The sequence below is a fragment of the Varroa destructor genome, unplaced genomic scaffold, assembly GCF_002443255.2.
Source record: "Varroa destructor unplaced genomic scaffold, Vdes_3.0 BEIS01000004.1, whole genome shotgun sequence".
Lineage (NCBI taxonomy): Eukaryota > Metazoa > Arthropoda > Arachnida > Mesostigmata > Varroidae > Varroa > Varroa destructor.
Window position 1 is genome coordinate 20,872,439 of NW_019211457.1, and position 14,838 is coordinate 20,887,276.

The 14,838-nt window shown below is 36.4% G+C and overlaps 1 long non-coding RNA gene across 1 annotated transcript; it reads right to left on the reverse strand.

Moving 5' to 3' along the window:
- Positions 1-1,309: 1,309 nt before the first annotated feature.
- LOC111249216 (uncharacterized) lies at positions 1,310-14,788 on the reverse strand. Its single transcript, XR_002672840.2, has 9 exons — positions 14,763-14,788; positions 14,460-14,554; positions 13,828-14,024; positions 10,908-11,196; positions 10,251-10,409; positions 4,782-4,879; positions 4,050-4,293; positions 3,248-3,484; positions 1,310-2,063 (listed from the first exon to the last, which is right to left on the reverse strand). It is a non-coding gene; the product is annotated as an uncharacterized LOC111249216 (long non-coding RNA).
- Between the last annotated feature and the right edge of the window lie 50 nt (positions 14,789-14,838).

Below are 14,838 nucleotides of genomic sequence, written 5' to 3' on the forward strand. Positions count from 1 at the left end.
AGTTGCCTCACATCAAGTTAACAAAAGCTGCGTATTTTTTAGTAACTGCGCTAGTTTAGTTATTGAGGCTACTTTTTACCTATTGTTCTTTGGCGGCCTTCGCTTAAAGTTGTATACGGCGCCTTACTATAATTTATTATCTTGCTAGTAATAATATACTGTCTTGGTTGTTAGCTCAATCTACGTTTTAATATTAATGTCCGGATATTCCAAACAACAGGATAACATAAGTCTTTTGTTTGCTAAACACTTTATGCTAATATTATATAGATAGGTAGACCGTACCATCTAAGGCTCTCTGATGCAAATCGCAGCGAGGGAAAACTTCTTTCTCAGTAGGTTATATAGTAAGTCGACTAAAACATTCCAAACATTTAGTTTCAGACATATCTATATTTTGCGGTAATTAAAACAAAATTTAGCAAAGCCTTATATATATATATATATATATAAGATATATATAATATATATATATATATATATATATTATTAAACTCACTGAAGAACTCAAATTTTAGGATCTCTTTACAATGAAACAGCGTAGAACTATAGCAAGAAGAAACAAACAGCATTATGAAAGCAGCGAATCCACGGGTAAAGAGTAAATCTGACATGAGCCTAAAGCTGAGAACTAGTTTCTGCAAGCGTTGGTTATGAAAACCGAATCGACCGTCTTCATAACGAGGTAGTAGACGGCTTATGAAGAGCCAAATAAAACGCTTATCCGTAGCCTATATGTATGTCTGCCGACGCAACACGTTCTGTGAGCTATTTTGTCAAGATATTACTTGTAATATATGCCCTATAGTTTTGCTGTATTTTAAACCCCAGAATACGAACGAACCTTTATTTATTAAAGTTTTCTTGTAACAATTCATAACTCAAACCTTGCCAAGCAATTTAAAACAGGCGTCTAACTTAACTAGCCAATCGACTAGCTTCCCGCAATCAGTGTGTTTTCCCACATGTTCTTAAATCTCCTTCTTACAGGAATAGGGAATGGGTTTTTTAAATAGGGATTACAATAGGACCACTGAAAAAGTATGCTTATGACATAGGATTTTCAAGTGGTTATTATATAAATAAATATACAATAAACCGATGTAATTCTGATCTAATTTACGGTAATAAAATATCGATATGAAAATTTGGCATTTATAAATTGAATCGACTACTTCCGGTTGTATTAGCGGTACACCCAAGACTATAATCCGACTGCCAGTAATAGGCGAAGTATACAAATATGCGTAATAAAGAGGAGTATATATTTCAGGGCTATTATTTGTATTGCTCTTATTATAATCTTCGAGCTGTTATTACACAACACCCTTTAAGAGAGGAGGTACTTTCATACTGGTGCTTCCAACCCTATTGACTCTACCTTTCCAATAAATACAACCGACTCTGCATACTTTGCTACGGATGAGGATAGATGCTCTCTTTTTCGTTTTCTCTCTTCGTCGCAGCTGCCTCGAGAGAGTTTTTCGGCCGACGACTCTCTCATTCTCTCGACAGACTTTTATTCGCAAATTCTCTCCCCCTCCCCCGTTGATTCTGAAGTTCGTTGCACAACGGTTGGCATTCTGTAGCTTGCCGCTCGGTATCCAGTTCTGGTGCATACTTCGTTCTCATTCATTACTTCACCATGGCTTCAGGCAGAGGGAGAAGGGGCCGACAAAACCAGTTGGTTTTGGCATGCATCCGAATCGCCCTGTTCATATCCATAATGGTGCCCTGAGCAGTTTGGGTAGTGAGGAGATCTTTTTGGGCGTAGTCATCGTCATCTCACTGACAGCTTACTGGTCTTGCCGCAGTCTCAGCTCCACTCACCTTATCGGTGCTCAATGTTCGAGTCGAATTCTGCAGCTGCTTCAGGCAGCTGAGGCTATTGCTTCGAACAAGCTGGCGGGGCCAGCGCCAACAGTGAGGTCTCAATGGGAAAGGGCGGCTTGAAAAGCGCGGGGCCACTTTGAGCTGCGCGCATTCGGCAGCCGATCTCCTCGAGACTAGGCTAACTGGTAGTAAACTGATGCATCTAATACACTCAATAGGGCGCGCTCTTCCTGAAGGAGTATTGAAACGTATACATTAAGCGATGTCACTGTCGCTTTGATTATTTATCACTGTGTGGGCCCTGTATGCATTGAACGCTGTCAGAATCCACCGGTCAGGAAAGCAAGCGATGGAACATGGCTTAACAGAATAGAAAATGTTAAGCATTTGCTATCCATTAAGTGTAAGCAGTCTACACATTGCCTGTTCAAGGAATTCTTCTTTAATTATTCTTTTAATGGACTAAACATGTTTTAGACCGACACGAAGATTCAGTGCACGACATTTGGAGGTCATTTCGGTGTGGTGGTGGAAAGTCATCCGTAAGTACAGCTTTTACATTATTTTGTGCGCATTGTAGAATTTCAGATATAGCCGGCTTTGCTCTTGGGAACTTAGTAAATTCAATTTTGCTTTTCGAGGTACTCAGTAGTTCACTAAAAGCTTGTCATTAGCACAATTCTTACCCCTAGTACAGTTGGTAAAAGGGAAGCAATGTAGATTGCAAAAGTTCGAAAAGCCGCTAATTGTATTCTTATCGCTATTCCATAATCGTTTATTGGAAATGTGATTTTAAGGCGATTCATCATCATCACCATCATCATCAGCCTGTGCTAATACGATGTCTATTTTAGTGAAAATAAACGAATATTTTAGAGATTGCTTTCGCAGGGAACATAAAATACATTTCCTTCGTTCTTTCGTTTCTTTTCCTGTTTTGTCTGCCTCCAGTTTATTCAATAATTTAAATATTCAATAATTTGCATGACTACTCTTATTGCCATTGTATATAAGACTAAAGGTAGCAACTTCAGCATAACTTTCAATAAAATTACGCTGAAGTTGCTACCTAATATTAGATTCATTACCTCGTATTTCCTAGTTGGGCGACAAATCAAATTTTATCAAAAGTTCGTTTCCAAAAGCCGATTGTAGCCTCTTATGCATTTGACGAATACATTTAGAGTATTTTCAGACCTACTCCTTAAATCCTGTTTTTTATAATAAATAAAAACATTTTTGCAACAAACCTCCCATAGGATAAAACAATGATCTCGTCATTAATATTTTTGTAATGAACCTGATTCATGTAACGAACTAAAGCATATCAAAAGGGTCTTTTGGATCAAAGTCATTTGGTTTTGGTAGTCTTCTAGACATTCATGCCGCTTTGTAATCAGTCGATAATGATTACCTGGCTACTAGGCATTTCGTTCCTCCCTCCGCATCGCTGCTCCAATATTACCCTATTGGGGAGATGCGAGATTGCATTGGTAGTGCGTCGACTTGAACAGACGGTAGGTTGAGGGGAGCTCGTAACGGGCTTGTAATTTAAACGATCACTTCAGATCAGCTCACTAGAGGGGTTCTCACAGCGGACGAAGTTACCAGTTGCTAGGGCCCCCTGGTTCCCACCAACCAACGTACGCATCTGCCAGATGACACACGCTCATAATACAAAATATCCACGCTATGCATAATACACTGTTGTTAAAGAACTAATGTAAAGTGATAATCCGATTTAACTATGTGATTAAAAAAGTATAAGAATTGAATCTTCAGTCAATTACTCCATACGTAGAGTCGACGTAAGGCCAAGCTTCTATTTGCAGACAGGTTTTCATTTAAGTTAGTTTTATTCACAAAAGCTAATCGTATAGCAAAGCAAGATCTTTATTAAAAAAGTATTATTTACCATGGATAAGTGAAATACGGAGCGGAAAGTCTCTGGACTGGATTTAAAGACGATTCAATTGTGGTACTCACCTAATGTGAAGTTATAACCACAACCAAAAACAATTACCTTTCTGAAGATTTCATATAAAATGAACTTATCAAGAGACAGTGGGTAAATGGTGCAAGCAATCATGCCGTTCCTTAAAAAGGATATATACAAAAAGTATAAACAATTATATTTCACACAAATTGTACCCTACTTAAGTTAGTAATATGTATGTAACCTAAATAATTCGGTAAAAAAGGCCTCGTCAAAATACCGTAAGGTATACCGACGGCATTGTTTCGGCTGGGTAGTTGAAGGTCGCGAGGCCCGATCCATCTGTCGGAGCTTGTCGGTGAGCGCAGCGTGTATTTCGGATGAAGCTAGAGTAGGCCCAGTATCGAGTTGGACGAATGATATCTGCTGAGTCCAACAATTCGGCACCTCTTAGCCGAAGCGGGCGCTCACAGTCCAGTAAAGCTTATGCTCGCATATTAGGCCTGGTGAATACTTCGTTCTCGCTATGATATGAGACACAGAACACGTGAGGGTCATATGGGCGGGCCTTGGTGAACTAGTGAAGTTAACAATAATGAAGTCGAAGCAGTTATGTATATAAGTAGATTCACAAAAGTAGGTTTTAAAATCGCATCCCTATGGGTTCTAGAAATTTTAGATCGACTGAAAAACCGGGTAAAATCTTCTGGACTCTGATAATACTACAGTGTCCTATCAATGTCAAGTACACTTTCAAGGCTAATACTATCCTGTATGAGTACAGGTAATGCATGACTGGTCTTCGAAGTACAGATTGTTGTCGACAGCTAGTCTATCTATGATAGAGGAACAGCTATGTGTGTGTGTGTGTGTGTTATAAACATTTTTGCGCAGAGAGTATCGATTGAATGTGCATGTTCGCTCTAATATATTCACGAATATACACTAGTTACTCTGAAGGGGACCCTACTTTATATACATTCAGAGCGATGGGTATATTGGTGCTAGTAACCTGATTTGCGCAAGGGATCACCTTCGTGGGGTTTCATCGCATTTTCTCATTGTAGTTGTAGACAGACCATCCATCACTGCAGTCGATTTTATCGCAGTCTGGGCAAGAGAGGGATACGTTCATACATATTATGCACAGTCTTGCCGCAGTGGCTGCAACAAAATTGTGCTAAAAATATATCAGAGATTTATTAATGTATTTCGAATCTTTTTTGCCAGGTAGAAAATAGTTGTGTATCATGTTCGTCTATGGTACATAGTATATGACATTTTTGCACCGTAAGTAATAGTGGACCAACGATCATAATGATTATTTCCTAAATTTAGAGTTCCCCGTAGACTATTTACACGAACAGTGCAGTTACTAATTAGTACTCGCTTCACTTAGGCACCAAAACAAAGATTACGTTACGGCATAAATAGAAAAAGTATAATCCTCAAACTGTCAATAAGGCGAACAATGCCAGTTCGCTTAAAAATTAAAACCGTTCATTTAATTAAGATATATTTGCGTTATCATGTAAGCCTTGATTCATTGAAGCAAAGGGTGTATTTTATGGGAATATTAAAAATGAATTACAAATTGTTTCAATGACATAATCCGGCGATGAAACGAATCGTCTAAGTACATACACCACGGCCATTGTCAAGGTATTGAAAACCCACTGTTGCATTAAGTAACCATTATACATATAATGCATTATTAAAGGCATTATCCTTAGCTTACATCGTTTCGATTATAACTTAAGGCATATTGTTTTTTGCTGCGCTAATACCTCACTTCGTAAGCAACGATGCTAAAGTTTTCTTAACGGCATTGAGACTCGATTGCATAATCGAAACATGTTTGTTTCGAAACATTTATGTTTTGTCTTATGCGTCGATTCATGTACAGTACGGCCAGGGCATGTAAAAATCAACGCCATCCTCAACCAGACTTTCTACGAGAATCAAAATTCAACGACTCTTAAAGATACTTGGTGTATACTTGTTTGTATTGACATAAAAAAGAAGGGGGAAAGATTTATGAGGAGTGCTCTTAGAAAATGCCAAAATTGCACTAAAATCGTGCTCGTTTTTTTTGGCCCCCACAGGATTGCTTTATGTTTTGAATACTTCCTTTATGTGTTCAACAGTCGCGTGTTAGTGCGTGTACAAATAAAAAAAAAAACGAAGAATAATCGCATTCTTAAATTTTCTACTTCATCGTGGTAAAAACAATGCACTGAATATGTGCAACTCTCTTCTAATGCAGAGTTATTTATTTACATCTTTAATCCCCTCTAGCAGCAATCACTACTTTATTTAGGCTACAGTTATGGTCGGACTAAAACTACCAAAAAGCCTGGCTGAAGGGAAGCGAATCTTTGAAAAAATGATGCTGATCTGAATTAGGTTTATAGTTATAAGTATTCCTGAAAAAATTTTGTGACATCACGTCTTTACTATTAACTATTCGAATATATGCAAATATTATTTGAGATTTAATTCGAGTGCATCTGCCATAAGCTGCAGTTAAAATATTCAACAAAATAAGCCGAGGGCCAGAGTATTTTAGATAAATAATGTGCATCTCTTCGGGTACGTTACTGTAATAGTCATAAACATGCGGCTATTTCTGCTTCTAACTTCAGCGTTGGTAAAACGGTACCGTGTTGTCTCATAGGACCTTAGCAGAGTCCACCAAGATCCGTCTCAGCTAATCTTTAATTCTATACAGAAAATATGATTCCGAAAATTTATTCACACAGAAAGAATAGCAGAAAGCGTTAAAAAAATAAGCCGAACAATGTCAGTATAGATAAAGGTGCAAGAATATCTGCCTCCTCTCAGATTTCTCGTGATGCATATGAACTGTACTGGCCGTAACGAATGAAAAAATTACCCACGGTTATCCTATTCTGCATTTATCATAACTTGCAAAAGCATTCTGATGTATAAAATATGGATCTTGTGAAAACGAAAAATTTATTTTTTTGAACAGACGTTATAATTGAACACTCCTTTTTAAATGTTATACTTTTTTATAGAATTTCTACTCTGTATCACAGGGGCAGATAAAATTATTCGAAATCGTTCATTAAAGAATTGTATCAAGATGAAACAATACAATTACTTTTATTTTAAATAATCATTAAATAATAATTGAATAAATTAAGTTTGCAAGAAATCTTCCTTATGCTTATTGTGTTCAAAAGAGTACAAAATTCAATGGTCGTCGAACTCCTGCTTTCAACGTCGGCTTGTTGTCGGTAAATAGATTATAGCAGCGTTTTAAGTCCTTTAAGTATAAAGTGAGATAGGAGAGGACAGATACGTTAGGCCATCTTCTGTGATATCTCGGTGGGTAACATATTTGTAGGCTAACCATTAGGATACGGTGTGGTACAATTTTGAAGCAGACTTCGTTTTCTGTTAACTGGGATACCATACGTAAAATTCGAAACATAGAGGCCATCTCTCTTAGCTTTTGAAAACAAATTTATGAGGTTCAGCCTTTTCTTTTCTAAATGAGCTGGATATTTTTTTTTAAATGAAATTCAACTCGGTTTGGGTAAGTTAGGGACGTTAAAAATTATGGTTATTAGGACAATCTAGTTCAAGATGAGCTAAGAAGATTCAATCAAAGTTTACCAATACGTTCAAAATAAACACTTTATGAGTGCCGCATTTAGACCTTTAGCGAAGTGACGACTTAAACAAATCCCGCCGCGAAAGCACAGTTAAGGTAAACTTCACCATACGCGTGGTTCCACTCCTATTGGAAGACCCATGTGTACCTTTAAGACCACATACTATGTATGGTAATAAAAATCTTATTTTAGTTTCTTAGATTAACGTAACATTAATTCACATCAAAGGAAAGTCATCTCTATTTTATGTTGCCGTGAGGCAACCGGCTCTAATTGCTATGGCATATGTATACTGTGATCAAGGTATAAATAAATTTAAACAAGTGAAACAGATAAAGCGAAGTACTTTTTATAACGCTAAATATGTTTATGTAGTTGCTTGTTTTTTTATGGATAGCTGGCATTTCCATTAATAGTAGACAGCTCCGTTTGTATCTCAAATACGGAATTCCCTATACATACATGGCATGATTTTGCCCATCTGTGTTCTCATCACTGTTCTTATGGCCATTACAATATATAAATTCTTTTAAGACCTGTTGCGACTATTGGTTAAGATGATCAAGAAATAATCTTAGATTTTCTGACCATATCTTTTGTGGAAAGTTTGTGGTAAGTACAATGAGTTTAGCGGCCCGCTTAGATATCATTGTGTATATTTTAGTGTATAACATTGAGAAGAATTTTTCAACTACCTAGCGAAGAAATATTTACAAAAAGGAATTAAGAAATGGCCAGTTTCAATTTTTTGATTGTTGCTCAGAAGGCGGTGATTAAATATATATATCCACCTTTTAGCAACAATCAAATTATATAAACTGCCGAATTCATCATCAAGACCAACAGAGTGAGCGGAATATATGTACGTATCAACAAAGATGGCGGACATGAACAAGCCAGGGCAAGGAAGGTATTTTTGTATATGCACATCTTCTAAAATAACGTGTCAAACATTAGTCAAACGTCCACAACTATTTAACAGGTCGAAAACTTGCGTAACTTTTAATGCATAATATAGAACGACACCATGTCTGTATATGTTAAGTACATCTTTTCTCATCTGTTTATGCATTGAGATGAGCACTGAAAGCTTCTCTATGTATTTGTAGCTTGCATTATTATACCTAATCTCATTGTCTGTGTTTTGTTTGAGAGAATCGATGGTAGAATACGCCACTCCTTTTTAGAACATCAAAACTGTTTAAATTATATGAACTTAAATCTATAAAAATCTATCTACTAAAAAAAAGCTTCTGTCTGCCGCGATTCAGTCCGTGAGAATGCGCGGCGATGATATCTTGTGTCGCCGAGTAATGACAATATGTGCCTTCGAATATTATTTATTAGAACGTATTTATAATTTTACACCGTGCAGTATTTATTCTGGTAGATATGCTCTCCCCCTGCTGTTACTCGCTCCTGATATAGTTTACCTACATATATATGCTCTAAAATACCGATAGAATCATCTTATTATGTAGTAACTAAAGTAAATAACAGATGTAAAGGTGAGCTATATGGATCTGTGCATGGTACTGACACATTAGTAACCTCAGTAATTAAACACAAACATTGACTAGATATATCAAAAGACGTAAGTTAGTTGATAAGTGCAAACTTTAGAGAGAAAAATAAGAGATTTATTTAATGTGACAGACTATAGAACCTTCTTTCATAGACAAAAATTGTAAAATATAGTTATCTGCATGAGCAAAAGTACTTACCAGGTTGCCAGCAAGTTATGCTCTTGCACTTTTTTCGTCAAATTCAATATTTGCTATCTCAATAAACTGATGATCACTGAGAGTATATATACGCTCAGTGATCATATATATATATATATATATATATATATATATATATATATATAGAATTGTGTTTGTAGTATTTGTCACATGTCAAATAGAACATTGATGTTCTTCTGTTAAGCCTGAGCCATAGACATTTTTCTGTTTTTGCCGTGGTTCTGTCAAATATATTATGTAGTCACACATAGTGAAGTCGAAATTAAAGGGTTTTTATAAAAGTGTGGCATAATATAAATATGATATACATGATCCGCTTTGATTCAACAAAAATAACAGCACATACCTGAATTCAGTAGAGAATAAATTATACGTTGCAAAGATATAACGTAAACCATTTGAGCTGAAAACTTAAATTATTATAACGTATAGTTATACATATCCGTCTAAATTAAGATGGAGCTAGACATCTAAAATCGAAGGGCTGAACGTTTTATGTGTTTCGATCTCTCGATTTCTTGTGTATGTTTATTTAGCTATTAGTAAAAAAAAAGTTTGGAGCCTTCTCAGCTTTTTAGCAAGATTGATGCAGGACAGCCAGATGGATATTACAAGAAAACTTTCAGGCAACGTAACAGGGTTCCAAGATAAAAGTCAAGAGCTTTCTCGACTTTTCGCTGATGTAGAGCTTCTTGATTTTGGTGAAATATGTATGCATATACAGGTCAGGGGCAGCTATAGGCTTAAGTTTAAGAAATTACAGGTGCTTTTTTAACTTGAACTTATAGTTATTATGTTATTGCGTGAGTAAATTAAGGATCAAAGGTAATAGCTCAAGCAAGCCTTAAAATCTCAACAGTGAGTCTAATTAAGAAAAATTACTATTGTCTGACAGCGCAGCTTTCCGGAAACACCCAAGAAATGCCGCGAAATTCCTGTGCTGTGAGTTTGTAAGCTTCTCTTTATAATGTATTTTTGTAATTTATTTGATTTAAATAAAAACTTTTGTTTGAAGAAAGAAAGCTTAGAAAGCAAATGAAAAAAACTTTAGTAAGAAAACGAAAGAACGCAGATATTAATGGAAGGGCTTACAGAAACTCATGGTAGGTTAATAGAATGGCATGAAACCCTATGTCAATGGAACTTTGCATAGAAGCTGTTTAGAAAGTCGCAGTCGACACGCGATTGGCCGCAAGATGAAGCGACGACAGAATCGAGGTGCCAGCGAAACCACTCAATCGTGTATTAGATCTAAAAGAGATAAAAAAAGGAGCAAATATTAATAGAAGGGATATACAAAAGTAACAGTGCTAGCCCACCGAAATTGCTAATAACTGAAACTTGGATGAACATAAAGAGGTTGTATAACTACCGAAGGACTGTATAATTACCTAAAATCCGCGGAGAAGTGTATATAATCTCAGAGAAGCAACTCAGAACTCAGAAGTAAAGCTAGGTTCTAAACCGAAGTTTTAAACGTTGGCTACAGCAGTGTAGTTTGTATTCTATCTGGGACGTAGAAATATTTCTTTATCGCGGCTTACTACCTGAAGACAGGATCCTTTCCATCAACAGTACTTTGTACATGTATCCGGTTAAATCCACATGATTATCATCAACCCGATTCTATTTAAATAATAATGATAACCCTTTGTTGTACTTATTTGAATGCCGGCTTATTGTAAAAAAAAAAAAACGGAATAATCTATAATTTTAATTTCTGTCTAGAGAAACAAAAAATAGACTTACCATTCATTACGGGGTTATGGCTTTCTGTTAATGGTGCAAACTTTGCGATGTAAGTAGTTTATAGGGGTTTAAAACAGGTTCTCGCGCGGTGGAGCGTGCTTATTTTAGTGAAAAAAGACTTTTCATGCGAAGAGGTCAGGACTACCGCTCTAAGGTAATCGCGTGGAGGATTATTTTTTTCAGTAAGATAATACGGTCGATATAGGTCTAGTTGTTACCGATCGGGCTAACCCAGAAACTACTGAATTACATGACGACGTTGACCCAGGAACGGCAAGAACTCATAAGTCTGCAACACATTGACGCAATACCGAGCAATGTTAATCAAACACACAAAACACAAGATGTACCTTTCTTTATTGTAATGAAGAAGTTTGGGCTGTCAGTACGCACAGTACCCCCATAAGTTTTTTAAAGATGGCTCGGTAAAAGAGATGTACTAGAAATACTTAGGACAGCTCAAGTACAAACCCCTGCAATGTATAACCGGTATCGTTAGCATCTCTAGCATGCAACGTCCTAAAAAGTATCGTAGCTCAATACATGCAAAAGTGCCAATGCACAGGGGCTAATATCGGACCCACAATTCGCCTACAGACCAGAACACAATACAGTATTCCAGATATTGGATACAACTCGAATAGGACCAAGTGCAACGTAACTCAATGCTTTGAAGCTATATTCTTTGATTTTAAAGTTGCTGACTTTTTCAGTAATTTAAAGCATAAAGATTTCTAGTAGCTTGGCTTGAAAACTTCCTCAGCAATAGAACTCCTGAAGTTTGTGCTTATATATATTCATGTCAGTTCGGTATACGGTCAATATTTTGAGTGTGCTACTGTAAGGTCTGGATATCTTTAAGGTACAATAATAGGCCCCATATATGAACTCTCTAATATACACAATGCCGCTGTCACAGTCGGTAAAAATATACGCAGATGATGTACAGACATGTAAAATTTACAGAGAAAATCTGTTACGCAGCAAGGTCAAGATAAACGATTTGATCCAAGAATATCTGTCGAAAACTACTCCGTTTTACACTTAGACCATGGAAATTCAAAGCAAGAATACAACATAGGCGGTGTAAATATAAGGTCATAGAACGCAGTTGAAAATCTAGCTGTCGTTCGGAACATACGGCACGATGTAGCAACTGTAGACTTTTTTGATTAGATACCTCAACTTATACGTCAAACTATCCTGTAATATGTTGCACCGGTTACAATCTACGCAGCGCCAGTGTGGAATTTGGGCCAAGCTAGAGATAAAAAGCTTCTACAAGAAGTCTTGGATATATTTACAGATAACTGTAGCGCATAAGTGCCAATGTAATATAGCTATAGTTAGGGTTATACAAATTTTAATTAATCATAGATTATTGTCGCAATGAGGTTTTGTAATATAATCAGTTGTGTAATATAATCAGAAATCAAAACCAAGCTGAAGTAATGTTTTAACAAATTCATACCAAAAAACTAACACGTGAACGGTCCTATTCCACGTTAAAGAATCAGCGTTACGCCTAAGTCTAGTTTTATAAAACTAGACGAATATATATAAATTACTATAGAAAACCTCAGCGGAACAACTTTACTCTGATTTAGCAATGTCGAAGCATTAAAAATGAAGGATTTCACGCGATTGCCTACACACCACATTTATTGAAAGTAGCTTTCTAAACTCTCGGCAAAGGAGAAACTGGAAAGTGTCTTTTCTTACTGTTTCAATACGGAGTACTGTCAAAAAAGGCAATTAATTCAAACTGGGAGAGCTATCATGATGCCGACAAGTGGAACGATATCCAGAAAGTTTCAAGAGAGGTCAGGCGACCTGGATTCCCAGCTTCTTCACATAAGGGTAACCATCAAAAATGCTATTTGGCCCTAAAATCCATCTATTGAATAACGATTGAATAAAAGTAAGCGTGAGTAGATGTATTTTCAAACACACAAAAAAAACAATCTTAGCGATAGAGAGACACGAGATAGAATCTTAGTAGTAATTACTAAATTTCGTACGCGTAGTAGTGGTCTGTCATTGCTGCCAGTTACAGCACTGCTATGACACCTTAAAATGGTAATAGAATTGTTGCTATCGCATCAAAAAAGACGAACGGTCTCGTTATTTTTGGAATATACTCCGTTTGTCTTCGACAAGACAAAATTCTCGACTTTTTGATTTGCCTCAGAATAATTACGGATATCTTTCTCAGCATATATTTCTTTAATACAAATATTCTTTTAAGCACAAATTTCAGGCTACACGAAATACGCGAGTAAGTTTCATTTAGGTTTGTACAACGATGTTTGTGAACAGCTACTAATGGTTGCTAGATCAATTTTCTTATTATCGACTGCGATATCTCGAATTTTATTACTTTACATATTCTTGACAAATTATAATAAAGCATGTGCGAACAAGACGCCTACTTTGACTAATGTTGACTACAATAGCTGACACCCCTAGTGACGTCAAGATAGCCAAATTCGTATTACAAAAACGCTACTGAGGTTTAACTGTTTTAGCTTCAGTCGATATTCATTCATCATTTATTAAACGGTACAAAATATCTGTATATTTTCATTGAGATTGTGCATTGTTATGACTCAAGTCATGTTTCCGTTCAAAATACATAATGTTTAGAATCCTATTTGATTTAATAAGCACTGATTCCTATCTGGTACGCCAGTTGGGGATTTGTAAAATGCCTTTGGTAAACTAAAGCAGTATTTCGTAGTCACGATTAAATTAAAACTATAGCCTAAGTCTTTTTAATAGTAGAACATACTAAATTCTGTAACGGCGGATATTCCTTAAAAAGTACCGCAAGTTTAATACTGACTTGATTTGCACTCGTATTTTTTAAAACAATCAAGATTAATTTATCCTTTATATCGCCGCAAGTCAGCACTCTCACCTTAAGCCCGATATTGTGGCACAACTGGAGAAATCAGTGATCTTTAATTAGATTAATTGAAGTGTTTAAGTTATCAGAATTTTGATACACATCTTGGCTTCATTTTAGCGAACAAATAAACGAGGTAATACTTCGTTTCTTCAAGACATTGATAGCAGATCCATTGTTATCTCCACACCAAGTCTCATGACGCTGTCCTAGATCACGAAATGAACCAAAAAAAATCGTGGCATTTTTAATATTTGAACTTCCCCGTGTCGCCTTTGCTGATTATTGGAGAGGAAAAACAGGAGCCTTAATTCATACAACGATATAAAAATAGTAATAATAATAACAATACTATACGTACATGCTGCTCTCACGTAATCAGTTTATATTCTATGGTTGCTTATCCATACATTCCCGGATATCATTATCGAGAGCCAGAAAATATTCGTATTGGAGTATGTTTGCAGTGCTTGCTGCATCAACGATGTTTTAATTAATGTGCGCTTTAATTCAATTTAAAACAACATTTTGGCTTAGAATGATAGGAATTTGGATTGGTAAAACTTCACAGGGGAACTTCTTTCGGAAATTGCTGTTTGTGTTTCAACGTTTCACCCGTTGAAATGATCTGACCATCCTCTAACCTTGGGTTGACTCCTTCATATCACACTTAGACGAGTAGTGTGAACACTGTAATGGTGACGCTTTTAGGACCCGTAGTATTCTGAGCATTGTAAAGCTGTACATTGTAAACAAATAGACCAGAAAATCAAAAGTATAGAGGATTTTATACACAAGTGCATGTTTACTTTAGACAGGGATCGATTAAGATAATGAGCATTTGAAACGCCATTGAACTCACATATGCACGCCTTATGCAGCGTTATCGGCCAAAGAGCAGATCGTCCGAAATCTCTCTATTGGTAACTTAGGCCTTCGTTTCCTACCTGGCGCGTTTTGATAACTGCCCGAAGCTGTCACTGTCAAAGCGTTAGCGATATCTGCCGTGGATCGACTGGATAC